General features: G+C 48.0%; 1 protein-coding gene and 1 pseudogene across 4 annotated transcripts in view; one reads left to right on the plus strand and one right to left on the minus strand.

Annotated features, from left to right (window-relative positions):
* USF1 (upstream transcription factor 1) overlaps positions 1 to 18702 on the plus strand; it is a 62655-nt gene that overhangs the window by 26155 nt on the left and 17798 nt on the right. The gene's annotated exons all lie outside the window — the stretch shown is intronic.
* On the minus strand, positions 15802 to 15919 carry LOC134983025 (5S ribosomal RNA; annotated as a pseudogene).

Here is an 18702-nt window from a genome sequence, read left to right on the forward strand (position 1 = left end):
TAAGGCTACTGGACACCATTAGCTCCAGAGGGATCGAACACAGGTACCTAACCTTGATCGTCCGTTCCCGGAGCCGCGCCGCCGTCCCCCTCGCAGAGCCAGAAGAACAGAAGCAGCAGAAGCAAGAAGACATCGAAATCGGCGGCAGAAGACTCCTGTCTTCACTTAAGGTAGCGCACAGCACTGCAGCTGTGCGCCATTGCTCCCACAGCACACCACACACTCCGGTCACTGTAGGGTGCAGGGCGCAGGGGGGGGCGCCCTGGGCAGCAATTAAGATACCTTTTGGCAAAATTATACATATATACAGTCAGGCACTGTATATATGTACGAGCACCCGCCATTATTTTTACACAGAAACGGGACAGAAGCCCGCCGCTGAGGGGGCGGGGCCTTCTTCCTCAGCACTCACCAGCGCCATTTTCTCTCCACAGATCCGCTGAGAGAAGCTCCCCAGGCTCTCCCCTGCAATAGAAGAGGGTAAAAAGAGAGGGGGGGCATATAAATTTGGTGCAAAAACAATATTTCTCTGACGTCCTAGTGGATGCTGGGAACTCCGTAAGGACCATGGGGAATAGACGGGCTCCGCAGGAGACTGGGCACTCTAAAAGAAAGATTAGGTACTATCTGGTGTGCACTGGCTCCTCCCACTATGACCCCCCTCCAGACCTCAGTTAGATTTCTGTGCCCGGCCAAGCTGGATGCACACTAGGGGCTCTCCTGAGCTCCTAGAAAGAAAGTTTATTTAGGTTTTTTATTTTACAGTGAGACCTGCTGGCAACAGGCTCACTGCAGCGAGGGACTAAGGGGAGAAGAAGCGAACCTACCTGCTTGCAGCTAGCTTGGGCTTCTTAGGCTACTGGACACCATTAGCTCCAGAGGGATCGACCGCATGGAACTGGCCTTGGTGTTCGTTCCCGGAGCCGCGCCGCCGTCCCCCTTACAGAGCCAGAAGCAAGAAGAGGTCCGGAAAATCGGCGGCAGAAGACATCAGTCTTCACCAAGGTAGCGCACAGCACTGCAGCTGTGCGCCATTGCTCCTCATACACACTTCATACTCCGGTCACTGAGGGTGCAGGGCGCTGGGGGGGGGCGCCCTGAGCAGCAATAAAAACACCTTGGCTGGCAAATATATCACAATATATAGCCCCAGAGGCTATATATGTGATAAATACCCCTGCCAGAATCCATAAAAAAGCGGGAGAAAAGTCCGCGAAAAAGGGGCGGAGCTATCTCCCTCAGCACACTGGCGCCATTTTCTCTTCACAGTGCAGCTGGAAGACAGCTCCCCAGGCTCTCCCCTGTAGTTTGCAAGGCTCAAAGGGTTAAAAAGAGGGGGGGCACTAAATTTAGGCGCAATATTGTATATACAAGCAGCTATTGGGAAAAATTCACTCAATATAGTGTAAATCCCTAAATTATATAGCGCTCTGGTGTGTGCTGGCATACTCTCTCTCTGTCTCCCCAAAGGGCTGTGTGGGGTCCTGTCCTCAGTCAGAGCATTCCCTGTGTGTGTGCGGTGTGTCGGTACGGCGGTGTCGACACGTTTGATGAGGAGGCTTATGTGGTGGCAGAGCAGATGCCGATAAATGTGATGTCGCCCCCTGTGGGGCCGACACCAGAGTGGATGGATAGGTGGAAGGTATAAACCGACAGTGTCAACTCCTTACATAAAAGGCTGGATGACGTAACAGCTGTGGGACAGCCGGCTAATCAGCCCGCGCCTGCCCAGGCGTCTCAAAGGCCATCAGGGGCTCAAAAACGCCCGCTCCCTCAGATGGCAGACACAGATGTCGACACGGAGTCTGACTCCAGTGTCGACGAGGTTGAGACATATTAACAATCCACTAGGAACATCCGTTACATGATCCCGGCAATAAAAAATGTGTTACACATTTCTGACATTAACCCAAGTACCACTAAAAAAGGGTTTTATGTTTGGGGAGAAAAAGCAGCCAGTGTTTTGTTCCCCCATCAAATGAGTGAATGAAGTGTGAAAAAGCGTGGGTTCCCCCGATAAGAAACTGGTAATTTCTAAAAAGTTACTGATGGCGTACCCTTTCCCGCCAGAGGATAAGTTACGCTGGGAGATATCCCCTAGGGTGGATAAGGCGCTCACACGTTTGTCAAAAAAGATGGCACTGCCGTCTTAGGATACGGCCACTTTGAAGGTACCTGCTGATAAAAAGCAGGAGGCTATCCTGAAGTCTGTATTTACACACTCAGGTACTAGACTGAGACCTGCAGATAGTGCTGCTGCACGTGGTCTGTGACCCTGTAAAACAGGGATACTATTTTGCGAACATAAGAGCATATTAAAGACGTCGTCTTATATATGAGGGATGCACAGAGGGATATTTTGCCGGCTGGCATCCAGAATTAATGCAATGTCCATTCTGTCAGGAGGGTATTAGAGACCTGACACTGGACAGGTGATGCTGACTTTAAAAGGCACATAGAGCCTTATAAGGGTGAGGAATTGTTTGGGGATGGTCTCTGGGACCTCGTATCCACAGCAACAGCTGGGAAGACATTTTTTTACCTCAGGTTTCCTCACAGCCTAAGAAAGCACTGTATTATCAGGTACAGTCCTTTCGGCTTCAAAAAAGCAAGCGGGTCAAAGGCGCTTCCTTTCTGCACAGAGACGAGGGAAGAGGGAAAAAGCTGCACCAGTCAGCCAGTTCCCAGAATCAAAATTCTTCCCCCGCTTCCTCTGAGTCCACCGCATGACGCGGGGGCTCCACAGGCGTAGCCAGGTACGGTGGGGGGCCGCCTCAAAAATTTCAGCGATCAGTGGGCTCGCTCACAGGTGGATCCCTGGATCCTTCAAGTAGTATCTCAGGGGTACAAGCTGGAATTCGAGGCGTCTCCCCCCCGCCGTTTCCTCAAATCTGCCTTGCCGACAACTCCCTCAGGCAGGGAGGCTGTGCTAGAGGCAATTCACAAGTTGTATTCCCAGCAGGTGATAGTCAAGGTGCCCCTACTTCAACAAGGACGGGGTTACTATTCCACACTGTTTGTGGTACCGAAACCGGACGGTTCGGTGAGACCCATTTTAAATTTGAAATCCTTGAACACATACATAAAAAAATTCAAGTTCAAGATGGAATCGCTCAGGGCGGTTATTGCAAGCCTGGAGGAGGGGGATTACATGGTATCCCTGGACATCAAGGATGCTTACCTACATGTCCCCATTTACCATCCTCACCAGGAGTACCTCAGATTTGTGGTACAGGATTGCCATTACCAATTCCAAACACTGCCGTTTGGACTGTCCACGGCACCGAGGGTCTTTACCAAGGTAATGGCAGAAATGATGATACTCCTTCGAAAAAAGGGAGTTTTAATTATCCCGTACTTGGACGATCTCCTTATAAAGGCGAGGTCCAGGGAGCAGTTGTTGGTCGGAGTAGCACTATCTCGGGAAGTGCTACAACAGCACGGATGGATTCTATACATTCCAAAGTCACAGCTGGTTCCTACCACACGCCTACTGTTCCTGGGGATGGTTCTGGACACAGAACAGAAAAAAAGTGTTTCTCCCGCAGGAGAAAGCCAAGGAGCTGTCATCTCTAGTCAGAGACCTCCTGAAACCAAAACAGGTATCGGTGCATCACTGCACACGAGTCCTGGGAAAAATGGTAGCTTCTTACCAAGCAAAATTCCATTTGGCAGGTTCCATGCAAGAACCTTTCAGTGGGACCTCTTGGACAAGTGGTCGGGATCGCATCTTCAGATGCATCGGCTGATAACCCTGGTCCTTGGAGACAGGGTTATCTCTACTGTGGTGGCTGCAGAGTGCTCATCTTCAAGAGGGCCGCAGATTCGGCATACAGGACTGGGTCCTGGTAACCACGGATGCCAGCCTTCGAGGCTGGGGGGCAGTCACACAGGGAAGAAATTTCCAAGGACTTTGGTCAAGTCAGGAGTCGTCCCTACACATAAATATTCTGGAACTGAGGGCCATTTACAATGCCCTAAGTCTGGCAAGGCCTCTGCTTCAAAACCAGCCGGTACTGATCCAATCAGACAACATCACGGCAGTCGCCCATGTAAACCGACAGGGCGGCACAAGAAGCAGGACGGCGATGGCAGAAGCCACAAGGATTCTCAGATGGGCGGAAAATCACGTCTTAGCACTGTCAGCAGTGTTCATTCCGGGAGTGGACAACTGGGAAGCAGACTTCCTCAGCAGACACGACCTACACCCGGGAGAGTGGGGACATCATCCAGAAGTCTTCCAACTGTTGGTAAACCGTTGGGAAAGGCCACAGGTGGACATGATGGCATCCCGCCTAAACAAAAAACTAGATATTGCGCCAGGTCAAGGGACCATCAGGCAATAGCTGTGGATGCTCTAGTGACACCGTGGGTGTACCAGTCGGTTTATGTATTCCCTCCTCTGCCTCTCATACCAAAGGTACTGAGAATAATAAGAAAACGAGGAGTAAGAACGATACTCGTGGTTCCGGATGGGCCAAGAAGAGCTTGGTACCCAGAACTTCAAGAAATGATATCAGAGGACCCATGGCCTCTACCGCTCAGACAGGATCTGCTACAGCAGGGGCCCTGTCTGTTCCAAGACTTACCGCGGCTGCGTTTGACGGCATGGCGGTTGAATTCCGGATCCTAAAGGAAAAGGGCATTCCGGAGGAAGTCATTCCTACGCTGATAAAAGCCAGGAAAGAAGTAACCGCAAACCATTATCAGCGTATTTGGCGAAAATATGTTGCGTGGTGTGAGGCCAGGAAGACCCCAACAGAGGAATTTCAGCTGGGTCGTTTTCTGCACTTCCTACAGTCAGGAGTGACTATGGGCCTAAACTTGGGTTCCATTAAGGTCCAGATTTCGGCTCTGTCGATTTTCTTCCAGAAATAACTGGCTTCACTGCCTGGAGTTCAGACATTTGTAAAGGGAGTGCTACATATTCAGCCCCCTTTTGTGCCTCCTGTGGCACCTTGGGATCTCAACGTGGTGTTGAGTTTCCTAAAATCACATTGGTTTGAGCCACTTAAAACTGTGGATTTGAAATATCTCACGTGGAAAGTGGTCATGTTATTGGCCTTGGCTTCGGCCAGGCGTGTGTCAGAATTGGCGACTTTGTCATGTAAAAGCCCTTATCTGATTTTCCATATGGATAGGGCAGAATTGAGGACTCGTCCCCAGTTTCTCCCTAAGGTGGTATCAGCTTTTCACTTGAACCAACCTATTGTAGTGCCTGCGGCTACTAGGGACTTGGAAGATTCCAAGTTACTGGACGTAGTAAGGACCTTAAAAATGTATATTTCTCTATCGTCCTAGTGGATGCTGGGGTTCCTGAAAGGACCATGGGGATAGCGGCTCCGCAGGAGACAGGGCACAAAAAGTAAAGCTTTTTCCGATCAGGTGGTGTGCACTGGCTCCTCCCCCTATGACCCTCCTCCAGACTCCAGTTAGATTTTTGTGCCCGGCCGAGAAGGGTGCAATCTAGGTGGCTCTCCTAAAGAGCTGCTTAGAGAAAGTTTAGCTAGGTTTTTTATTTTACAGTGATTCCTGCTGGCAACAGGATCACTGCAGCGAGGGACTGAGGGGAGAAGGAGTCAACTCACCTGCGTGCAGGATGGATTGGTTTCTTGGCTACTGGACATCAAGCTCCAGAGGGACGATCACAGGTACAGCCTGGATGGTCACCGGAGCCACGCCGCCGGCCCCCTTGCAGATGCTGAAATCAGAAGAGGTCCAGAATCGGCGGCTGAAGACTCCTGCAGTCTTCTAAAGGTAGCGCACAGCACTGCAGCTGTGCGCCATTTTCCTCTCAGCACACTTCACACGGCAGTCACTGAGGGTGCAGGGCGCTGGGAGGGGGGCGCCCTGGGAGGCAAATGAGTACCTATAAAGGCTAAAAATACCTCACATATAGCCCTAGAGGCTATATGGAGATATTTAACCCCTGCCTAATTTTTCTAAATAGCGGGAGACGAGCCCGCCGGAAAAGGGGCGGGGCCTATCTCCTCAGCACACGGCGCCATTTCCTCTCACAGCTCCGCTGGTCAGGACGGCTCCCAAGTCTCTCCCCTGCACTGCACTACAGAAACAGGGTAAAACAGAGAGGGGGGGGCACATTTATGGCGATATTTTGATATAACAAAGCAGCTATAAGGGAGCACTTATTATAAGGCTATCCCTGATATATATATAGCGCTTTTGGTGTGTGCTGGCAAACTCTCCCTCTGTCTCCCCAAAGGGCTAGTGGGTCCTGTCTTCGTTAGGAGCATTCCCTGTGTGTCTGCTGTGTGTCGGTACGTGTGTGTCGACATGTATGAGGACGATATTGGTGTGGAGGCGGAGCAATTGCCAAATATGAGGATGTCACCCCCTAGGGAGTCGACACCAGAATGGATGCCTTTATTTATGGAACTACGGGATAGTGTCAACACGCTAAAGCAGTCGTTTGACGACATGAGACGGCCGGACAATCAATTAGTGCCTGTCCAGGCGACTCAAACACCGTCAGGGGCTGTGAAACGCCCTTTGCCTCAGTCGGTCGACACAGACCCAGACACAGGCGATGACTCCAGTGGTGACGGTGACGAATCAACCGTATTTTCCAGTAGGGCCACACGTTATATGATTTTGGCAATGAAGGAGGCGTTACATTTAGCTGATACTACAGGTACCACTAAACAGGGTATTATGTGGGGTATGAAAAAACTACCTATAGTTTTTCCTGAATCAGAAGAACTAAATGACGTGTGTAATGAAGCGTGGGTTGCCCCTGATAAAAAGCTGATAATTTCAAAGAAATTATTGGCATTATACCCTTTCCCGCCAGAGGTTAGGGAGCGCTGGGAAACACCTCCTAGGGTGGACAAGGCGCTAACACGCTTATCTAAACAAGTGGCGTTACCCTCTCCTGAGACGGCCGCACTTAAAGATCCATCAGATAGGAGGATGGAAAATATCCAAAAAAGTATATACACACATGCAGGTGTTATACTACGACCAGCTGTAGCGACTGCCTGGATGGGCAGTGCGGGGGTAGTTTGGTCAGAATCCCTGATTGAAAATATTGATACCCTGGACAGGGACAATATTTTACTGTCGTTAGAACAAATAAAGGATGCATTTCTTTATATGCGTGATGCACAGAGGGATATATGCACACTGGCATCACGGGTAAGTGCTATGTCCATTTCGGCCAGAAGAGCTTTATGGACGCGACAGTGGACAGGCGATGCGGATTCAAAACGGCATATGGAAGTTTTGCCGTATAAAGGGGAGGAGTTATTTGGAGTCGGTCTATCAGATTTGGTGGCCACGGCTACAGCCGGGAAATCCACCTTTCTACCTCAAGTCACTCCCCAACAGAAAAAGGCACCGACTTTTCAACCGCAGCCCTTTCGTTCCTTTAAAAATAAGAGAGCAAAGGGCTATTCATATCTGCCACGAGGCAAAGGTCGAGGGAAGAGACAGCAACACGCAGCTCCTTCCCAGGATCAGAAGCCCTCCCCGGCTTCTACAAAAGCCTCAGCATGACGCTGGGGCTTCTCAAGCGGACTCGGGGACGGTGGGGGGTCGTCTCAAAAATTACAGCGCGCAGTGGGCTCACTCGCAAGTAGATCCCTGGATCCTGCAGATAATATCTCAGGGATACAGGTTGGAATTAGAGACAGATCCACCTCGCCGTTTCCTGAAGTCTGCTTTACCAACGTCCCCCTCCGAAAGGGAGACGGTTTTGGAAGCCATTCACAAGCTGTACTCTCAGCAGGTGATAGTCAAGGTACCTCTTCTGCAACAAGGGAAGGGGTATTATTCCACTCTTTTTGTGGTACCGAAGCCGGATGGCTCGGTAAGGCCTATTCTAAATCTGAAGTCCTTGAACCTGTACATAAAGAAGTTCAAGTTCAAAATGGAGTCACTCAGAGCAGTGATAGCGAACCTGGAAGAGGGGGACTTTATGGTATCCTTGGACATCAAGGATGCGTATCTCCACGTTCCAATTTACCCCTCACACCAGGGGTACCTCAGGTTCGTTGTACAAAACTGTCACTATCAGTTTCAGACGCTGCCGTTCGGATTGTCCACGGCACCTCGGATCTTTACAAAGGTAATGGCCGAGATGATGATTCTTCTTCGAAGAAAAGGCGTATTAATTATCCCATACTTGGACGATCTCCTAATAAGGGCGAGGTCCAGAGAACAGCTAGAGATGGGATTAGCACTGTCTCAAGAAGTGCTAAAACAGCACGGGTGGATTCTGAATATTCCAAAATCCCAGTTAATGCCGACAACTCGTCTGCTGTTCCTAGGGATGATTCTGGACACGGTTCAGAAAAAGGTTTTTCTCCCGGAGGAAAAAGCCAAGGAGTTATCCGAGCTTGTCAGGAACCTCCTAAAACCAGGAAAGGTGTCTGTACATCAATGCACAAGAGTCCTGGGAAAAATGGTGGCTTCTTACGAAGCAATTCCATTCGGCAGATTCCACGCGAGAATTTTCCAAAGGGATCTGTTGAACAAATGGTCAGGGTCGCATCTTCAGATGCACCTGCGGATAACCCTGTCTCCAAGGACAAGGGTGTCTCTTCTGTGGTGGTTGCAGAGTGCTCATCTATTGGAGGGCCGCAGATTCGGCATACAGGATTGGATCCTGGTGACCACGGACGCCAGCCTGAGAGGCTGGGGAGCAGTCACACAAGGAAGAAACTTCCAGGGAGTATGGACGAGCCTGGAAACGTCTCTTCACATAAACATTCTGGAACTAAGAGCAATATACAATGCTCTAAGCCAGGCAGAACCTCTGCTTCAGGGAAAACCGGTGTTGATCCAGTCGGACAACATCACGGCAGTCGCCCATGTGAACAGACAGGGCGGCACAAGAAGCAGGAGTGCAATGGCAGAAGCTGCAAGGATTCTTCGCTGGGCAGAGAATCATGTGATAGCACTGTCAGCAGTGTTCATCCCGGGAGTGGACAACTGGGAAGCAGACTTCCTCAGCAGACACGATCTTCACCCGGGAGAGTGGGGACTTCATCCAGAAGTCTTCCACATGCTGGTAACCCGTTGGGAAAGACCAATGGTGGACATGATGGCGTCTCGCCTCAACAAAAAACTGGACAGGTATTGCGCCAGGTCAAGAGATCCGCAGGCAATAGCTGTGGACGCGCTGGTAACGCCTTGGGTGTACCAGTCGGTGTATGTGTTTCCTCCTCTGCCTCTCATACCAAAAGTATTGAGAATTATACGGCAAAGAGGCGTAAGAACGATACTAGTGGTTCCGGATTGGCCAAGAAGGACTTGGTACCCGGAACTTCAAGAGATGATCACGGAAGATCCGTGGCCTCTACCTCTAAGGAGGGACTTGCTTCAGCAGGGTCCCTGTCTGTTTCAAGACTTACCGCGGCTGCGTTTGACGGCATGGCGGTTGAACGCCGGATCCTAAAGGAAAAAGGCATGCCGGAAGAAGTCATTCCTACTTTGATTAAAGCAAGGAAGGAAGTAACCGTGCAACATTATCACCGAATTTGGCGAAAATATGTTGCGTGGTGCGAAGATCGGAGTGCTCCGACGGAGGAATTTCAACTGGGTCGATTCCTACATTTCCTGCAATCAGGATTGTCAATGGGTCTCAAATTGGGATCTATTAAGGTTCAAATTTCGGCCCTGTCGATTTTCTTTCAAAAAGAATTGGCTTCAGTCCCTGAAGTCCAGACCTTTGTTAAGGGAGTGCTGCATATACAGCCTCCTGTGGTGCCTCCAGTGGCACCGTGGGATCTCAATGTGGTTTTGGATTTCCTAAACTCTCATTGGTTTGAACCACTAAAAAAGGTGGATTTGAAATATCTCACATGGAAAGTGACCATGCTTCTAGCCCTGGCTTCTGCCAGGAGAGTGTCAGAATTGGCAGCTTTATCTTACAAAAGCCCATATCTGATTTTCCATTCGGACAGGGCAGAACTGCGGACTCGTCCGCATTTTCTCCCTAAGGTGGTGTCAGCATTTCATCTGAACCAGCCTATTGTAGTGCCTGCGGCTACAAGTGACTTGGAGGACTCCAAGTTACTGGACGTTGTCAGAGCATTAAAAATATATATTGCAAGGACAGCTGGAGTCAGAAAATCTGACTCGTTGTTTATATTGTATGCACCCAACAAGATGGGTGCTCCGGCGTCTAAGCAGACGATTGCTCGTTGGATCTGTAGCACAATCCAACTTGCACATTCTGTGGCAGGCCTGCCACAGCCTAAATCTGTAAAGGCCCACTCCACAAGGAAGGTGGGCTCATCTTGGGCGGCTGCCCGAGGGGTCTCGGCATTACAACTTTGCCGAGCAGCTACGTGGTCGGGGGAGAACACGTTTGTAAAATTTTACAAATTTGATACTCTGGCTAAGGAGGACCTGGAGTTCTCTCATTCGGTGCTGCAGAGTCATCCGCACTCTCCCGCCCGTTTGGGAGCTTTGGTATAATCCCCATGGTCCTTTCAGGAACCCCAGCATCCACTAGGACGATAGAGAAAATAAGATTTTACTTACCGATAAATCTATTTCTCGGAGTCCGTAGTGGATGCTGGGCGCCCATCCCAAGTGCGGATTATCTGCATAAATTGTACATAGTTATTGTTAACTAATTCGGGTTATTGTTGAAGGAAGCCATCTTTCAGAGGCTCCGCTGTTATCATACTGTTAACTGGGTTTAGATCACAAGTTGTACGGTGTGATTGGTGTGGCTGGTATGAGTCTTACCCGGGATTCAAAATCCTCCCTTATTGTGTACGCTCGTCCGGGCACAGTACCTAACTGGAGTCTGGAGGAGGGTCATAGGGGGAGGAGCCAGTGCACACCACCTGATCGGAAAAAGCTTTACTTTTTGTGCCCTGTCTCCTGCGGAGCCGCTATCCCCATGGTCCTTTCAGGAACCCCAGCATCCACTACGGACTCCGAGAAATAGATTTATCGGTAAGTAAAATCTTATTTTCCAGGACGGCTGGAGTCAGGAAAACTGACTCGTTTTTTATCCTGTATGCACCCAACAAAATAGGTGCTCCTGCTTCTAAGCAGACTATTGCTCGCTGAATTTGAAGCACAATTCAGCTGGAGCATTCTGCGGCTGGATTGCCGCATCCTATATCAGTAAAAGCCCATTCCACGAGGAAAGTGGGCTCATCTTGGGTGGCTGCCCGAGGGGTCTCGGCTTTACAACTTTGCCGAGCTGCGACTTGGTCAGGGGCAAACACGTTTGCTAAATTCTACAAATGTGATACCCTGGCTGAGGAGGACCTTGAGTTCTCTCATTCGGTGCTGCAGAGTCATCCGCACTCTCCCGCCCGTTTGGGAGCTTTGGTATAATCCCCATGGTCCTTACGGAGTTCCCAGCATCCACTAGGACGTCAGAGAAAATAAGATTTTACTCACCGGTAAATCTATTTCTCATAGTCCGTAGTGGATGCTGGGCGCCCGTCCCAAGTGCGGATTGTCTGCAATACTTGTATATAGTTATTGCCTAACTAAAGGGTTATTGTTGAGCCATCTGTTGAGAGGCTCAGTTATATTTCATACTGTTAACTGGGTATAGTATCACGAGTTATACGGTGTGATTGGTGTGGCTGGTATGAGTCTTACCCGGGATTCAAAATCCTTCCTTATTGTGTCAGCTCTTCCGGGCACAGTATCCTAACTGAGGTCTGGAGGAGGGTCTTAGTGGGAGGAGCCAGTGCACACCAGGTAGTACCTAATCTTTCTTTTAGAGTGCCCAGTCTCCTGCGGAGCCCGTCTATTCCCCATGGTCCTTACGGAGTTCCCAGCATCCACTACGGACTACGAGAAATAGATTTACCGGTGAGTAAAATCTTATTATACGGCAGCTACTGGGTTAACACTAAGTTACTGTGTGATTCCTGGGTCATATAGCGCTGGGGTGTGTGCTGGCATACTCTCTCTCTGTCTCTCCAAAGGGCCTTGTGGGGGAACTGTCTTCAGATGAGCATTCCCTGAGTGTGTGGCGTGTCGGTACGTGTGTGTCGACATGTCTGAGGTAAAAGGCTCCCCTAAGGAGGAGATAGAGGAAATATGTGTGTGAGAGGGTGTCTCCGTCGACAACGCCGACACCTGTTTGGATATGTGTAAGTGCTGAGGTGAATTTATTGCACAAAAGATTAGAGAACAGACAGGAAATCTACCCATGTCTGTCCCTATGTCACAGAGACCTTCAGAGTCTCACAATGCTCACTATCCAAAATAATAAACTCGGATATCGACACGGAGTTTGGCTCCAGTGTCGACTAAGATAATGCAAAGTTACAGCCAAAATGGCTGAAAGTATTCAATAATAAGAATTTACTTACCGATAATTCTATTTCTCGGAGTCCGTAGTGGATGCTGGGGTTCCTGAAAGGACCATGGGGAATAGCGGCTCCGCAGGAGACAGGGCACAAAAGTAAAGCTTTCCGATCAGGTGGTGTGCACTGGCTCCTCCCCCTATGACCCTCCTCCAAGCCAGTTAGGTACTGTGCCCGGACGAGCGTACACAATAAGGGAGGAATTTTGAATCCCAGGTAAGACTCATACCAGCCACACCAATCACACCGTACAACTTGTGATCTAAACCCAGTTAACAGTATGATAACAGCGGAGCCTCTGAAAAGATGGCTCACAACAATAATAACCCGATTTTTGTAACTATGTACAAGTATTGCAGATAATCCGCACTTGGGATGGGCGCCCAGCATCCACTACGGACTCCGAGAAATAGAATTATCGGTAAGTAAATTCTTATTTTCTCTATCGTCCTAGTGGATGCTGGGGTTCCTGAAAGGACCATGGGGATTATACCAAAGCTCCCAAACGGGCGGGAGAGTGCGGATGACTCTGCAGCACCGAATGAGAGAACTCCAGGTCCTCCTCAGCCAGGGTATCAAATTTGTAGGATTTTACAAACGTGTTTGCCCCTGACTAAATAACCGCTCGGCACAGTTGTAAAGCCGAGACCCCTCGGGCAGCCGCCCAAGATGAGCCCACCTTCCTTGTGGAATGGGCATTTACATATTTTGGCTGTGGCAGGCCTGCCACAGAATGTGCAAGCTGAATTGTATTACACATCCAACTAGCAATAGTCTGCTTAAAAGCAAGAGCACCCAGTTTGTTGGGTGCATACAGGATAACAGCAAGTCAGTTTTCCTGACTCCAGCCGTCCTGGAACCTATATTTTCAGGGCCCTGACAACATCTAGCAACTTGGAGTCCTCCAAGTCCCTAGTAGGTGCAAGGCACCACAATAAGCTGGTTCAGGTGAAACACTGACACCACCTTAGGGAGAGAACTGGGGACGAGTACGCAGCTCTGCCCTGTCCGAATGGACAAACAAATATGGGCTTTTTTGAGAAAAAAAACCCACCAATTTGACACTCGCCTGGTCCAGGCCAGGGCCAAGAACATGGTCACTTTTCATGTGAGATGCTTCAAATCCACAGATTTGACTGGTTTTAAACCAATGTGATTTGAAGAATCCCAGAACTACGTTGAGATCCCACAGTGCCACTGGAGGCACAAAAGAGGGTTGTATATGCAATACTCCCTTGACAAAGTTCTGGACTTCAGGAACTGAAGCCAATTCTTTTTGGAAGAAAATTGACAGGGCCGAAATTTGAACCTTAATGGACCCCAATTTGAGGCCCATAGACAGTGACACTCCTGTTTGCAGGAAATGCAGGAATCGACCGAGTTGAAATTTCTTTGTGGGGCCTTCCTGGCCTCACACCACGCAACATATTTTTGCCACATGTGGTGATAATGTTGTGCGGTCACCTCCTTTCTGGCTTTGACCAGGGTAGGAATGACCTCTTCCGGAATGCCTTTTTCCCTTAGGATCCGGCGTTCCACCGCCATGCCAACAAACGCAGCTGCGGTAAGTCTTGGAACAGACATGGTACTTGCTGAAGCAAGTCCCTTCTTAGCGGCAGAGGCCATAAGACCTCTGTAAACATCTCTTGAAGTTCCGGGTACCAAGTCCTTCTTGGCCAATCCGGAGCCATGAGTATAGTTCTTACTCCTCTACGTCTTATAATTCTCAGCACCTTAGGTATGAGAAGCAGAGGAGGGAACACATACACCGACTGGTACACCCACGGTGTTACCAGAACGTCCACAGCTATTGCCTGAGGGTCTCTTGACCTGGCGCAATACCTGTCCCGTTTTTTGTTTAGACGGGACGCCATCATGTCCACCTTTGGTATTTCCCAACGGTTTACAATCATGTGGAAAAAACTTCCCGATGAAGTTTCCACTCTCCCGGGTGGAGGTCGTGCCTGCTGAGGAAGTCTGCTTCCCAGTTTCCATTCCCGGGATGAAACACTGCTGACAGTGCTATCACATGATTTTCCGCCCAGCGAAAAGTCCTTGCAGTTTTTGCCATTGCCCTCCTGCTTCTTGTGTCGCCCTGTCTGTTTACGTGGGCGACTGCCGTGATGTTTTTCCCACTGGATCAATACCGGCTGACCTTGAAGCAGAGGTCTTGCTAAGCTTAGAGCATTATAAATTTACCCTTAGCTCCAGTATATTTATGTGGAGAAAAGTCTCCAGACTTGATCACACTCCCTGGAAATTTTTTCCTTGTGTGACTGCTCCCCAGCCTCTCGGGCTGGGCTCCGTGGTCACCAGCATCCAATCCTGAATGCCGAATCTGCGGCCCTCTAGAAGATGAGCACTCTATAACCACCACAGGAGAGACACCCTTGTCCTTGGATATCGGGTTATCCGCTGATGCATCTGAAGATGCGATCCGGACCATTTGTCCAGCAGATCCCACTGAAAAGTTCTTGCGTGAAATCTGCCGAATGGAATTGCTTCGTAGGAAGCCACCATTTTCTACCAGGACCTTTGTGCAATGATGCACTGTTTTTAGGAGGTTCCTGACTAGCTCGGATAACTCCCTGGCTTTCTCTTTCGGGAGAAACACCTTTTTCTGGACTGTGTCCAGAATCATCCCTAGGCACAGCAGACGTGTCGGTAGCAAGAGAAAGAAAGACCTGGCACCGGTATAAATTGTAATGGAATGAAAAAGAGGCCAAAGTGGACAGATATTGAGAAGGAAAACGCTTTCTCAATTATGGTCCTTATTGGCGGTGCGCCCAGAGCTAGAAAGTATCTGTACATACACACGGAGAGAAAGAAAGCTCTGGTGTGGGCGCACTCTTGAGGGAAAAATCAAAAAAATATATATATAATAATTTTTTGAAAATGAATAGCAAAAGTTGTAAAAGCAATATTTATTAGCAAATTGATTAAAAGTTATTAGTTATCCCACTATGATCAGAAAGTGTCTAGGTGTTGGTTAATAGGAAATTAAATTATTATATTGTATTATTCTTTATTGGAAATAACCAACAGAGGTATAAGACAGCAGGAGACAAAGAGAAAAGGAAAGAAATGTTCTGGTCTCGTTAATCACACAAGATAGATTAGAAGGGTTGCAGACACTGGCTAGTCTAGCAACCGTTTCTCCTGACCAGCACAGAAATTCTGTGTTACTGACAACAGAGAGATCCAATAATATATCTTTGAAAGACCAATACGATGGTCAATGTCGGACAAATTACTGATCACCAGATATACCATCAATCACAAATTGAAACATATCTGAAACATTTTTGGAGCATAATGCAGACATAGCCATGCTGGGTGGAAAAGAAGAGGAGAAAGAAAAGGAAAAGAAGAGAAAAAGGGAAAGAAAAAACGGGTACAAATGGAAAAGACAGGAGAGGGGGTATAGAGGTGAAAAAGTGGTGATCCTGCTGTTGGTGTCCACCCTTCTAATGAAGGGGAATAGTGTCCTTCTCTACAACACCAGGTATTCCCAAAAAGTCTCCTTGGAGGTACTGACCCGGCCCAACGCTGCTTAGCTTCCAAGATCGGACGAGATCGGGCATTAACAGCGTGGTATGATAGTAGAGAGGCTATCTACCAATGAGAGTGCACCTATATATGAGGAGTGAAAAGGAATAGGGAAAGGGGGGAGGTGCAGTAATGGTGTGGATCTGCTTTCCTCGTTAGGCGGGGGGACTCATCTACCTGATGGCAAATGATACCCCTGGATCGAGGATGAGAGTCCACAGAAAAAGGCTGGGTCAGTGAAAAAGGTCAGGGAGGAGTGGAAGAAATGGAAGAGTAAAATAGGTGGAATGATAGAGTTGAAGGTCGCGGATAGATTGTCCAAGGGAGGAGGATGGCGTGCCTGTTGTCTCTATATAGGAAAAATTAGCATGCCATGCACAAAACACAAAGATTGATGGACGGTTCCTGGGAAACTGGAACCAACTACGTCCTGTGCCTAAGCACTTAGTAGTGTAGTGGTGTAAATTCACAGTTTTTACACACGGTTAGCATGTTGTCTGAAGCATATACAGATAAATTCCTAAGTCATATGAACAGATGTCAGATAGGCTACAAACTATGCGGTAGGTGGAGAACCACCAAGTTAGGATTACTACGTCTCTATACCATGATTGTGATTAACATCTATGAGGTAAAAGATAAACAAGTTTGATACTCATGATAGGTGTAAATCCAATTCCAGGAACCTCTGGTAATCAGTGAATATCTCTGAAAGAATCTCCTGCTGGGATCCCGTGAAAACGCGTTTCACCCGCTGGGCTTGCTCACTTCCAGGATCTCACCCTTGAGCATCTGGGCAATATACGTAATGCTTCCAAAGATCTGGCACGCATGAGACAACTCACTACGGTTGCCAGACACTTCCACGTTCAACATAAAGGTCAGATAAAAGACTTTAAAGTCTTTGGCCTGGACCGTATTCATTTGGGAATACGAGGAGGTGACATGACCAAAGAACTGTATAAAAAAGAGAGTGAATGGATTTTTCGCCTTGGTACCCTAAGACCTGCTGGCCTCAATGAAAATATTAATTTTGGTGCTTTTCTATAAAACACCCACCACCATCCCTAATAGTAATTATTTACTCATCCATTCCCTCCCAGTCACCCTACTCATCTCTCATCATCACACTATTCTCTTCACACATTTTTAATTCCTATCACCTATTCCCCCCTCCACCCCATCCTTGTCACTTTCCCCACCCTCACTATCACTCCCAACATCATTAATTCAATGTTGCACACACTCACCTAATCATCTTTATTCACGTGCATCATACTTATATCCCCCCCCAGAAAATGGTGGGCTTTACCCCTTATCCCCTACACCATCAATCCCTACTTCGGTAGCAGCATTCACACACTGTTCACCCTATTCATTTCCTCATTCTTTTTCACTCTCTTTATCACTTCACATTGCAACTTAGCACGTTCCTGGCACCTATTCACCACAATCTCTTCAAATCCCCCATAATAATCTAACTTTTTAACTATTTCTAACAACATTTTTCATTAATTTTGATTTAATTTCATTTTCATTTTTTAATTCTTTATTAATTTTAACTATTATTTATTTATTTTTCATCATTTTTTAATAATCTAAGGTTTACCATGTTCTTTTTATTTTATTTTATTTTATCTTTTATTTTTCATTATTCTTCACCTTTATTATTTATCTATATCTTTTTCATGTCATCATTTTTGTTCTCTATCATACTATGGCAGCATCACCTATCCACTGATCTATCGATCAGATTGCAATATACATAACACGAGTTGTTACCTCGTGTGCCCGGGTTACCATGGCAACACATAGTTCCCTCGTCTAATACTGGCATACCCTTGCTTAATATGGCGCCATTGAGCTCATCAGCATGAATACGTCAGCCAGGTTTTCCTCCCCCTTTCCCCTGCGCATACTCATCGGCGCATCATCCCTTCCTTTACTATACCCTCTGCACGCGTCGCAGACGTCATCACGTCAGGTATTTCCCTACGTGCACATTCTCCCTGCCTATGTGACCGCACTCCGGTCATGTGCCGCTCACGTCAGTCATGTGCCGCTGACGTCACCCGGCACATACAGGGAACGCGCTCGAACAGCTGTTTAATAGCGGTGAGCAAAATGTGATTGGCTGCTACCCTAATTGACAGGGTTTTTAAACCTCACATCGAGACAAGGAACCTGAGATCCTGGAAGTGAGCAAGCCCAGCGGGTGAAACGCGTTTTCACGGGATCCCAGCAGGAGATTCTTTCAGAGATATTCACTGATTACCAGAGGTTCCTGGAATTGGATTTACACCTATCATGAGTATCAAACTTGTTTATCTTTTACCTCATAGATGTTAATCACAATCATGGTATAGAGACGTAGTAATCCTAACTTGGTGGTTCTCCACCTACCGCATAGTTTGTAGCCTATCTGACATCTGTTCATATGACTTAGGAATTTATCTGTATATGCTTCAGACAACATGCTAACCGTGTGTAAAAACTGTGAATTTACACCACTACACTACTAAGTGCTTAGGCACAGGACGTAGTTGGTTCCAGTTTCCCAGGAACCGTCCATCAATCTTTGTGTTTTGTGCATGGCATGCTAATTTTTCCTATATAGAGACAACAGGCACGCCATCCTCCTCCCTTGGACAATCTATCCGCGACCTTCAACTCTATCATTCCACCTATTTTACTCTTCCATTTCTTCCACTCCTCCCTGACCTTTTTCACTGACCCAGCCTTTTTCTGTGGACTCTCATCCTCGATCCAGGGGTATCATTTGCCATCAGGTAGATGAGTCCCCCCGCCTAACGAGGAAAGCAGATCCACACCATTACTGCAC

This window comes from Pseudophryne corroboree, assembly GCF_028390025.1.
Source record: "Pseudophryne corroboree isolate aPseCor3 chromosome 12 unlocalized genomic scaffold, aPseCor3.hap2 SUPER_12_unloc_2, whole genome shotgun sequence".
NCBI classification, from domain to species: Eukaryota; Metazoa; Chordata; class Amphibia; order Anura; family Myobatrachidae; genus Pseudophryne; species Pseudophryne corroboree.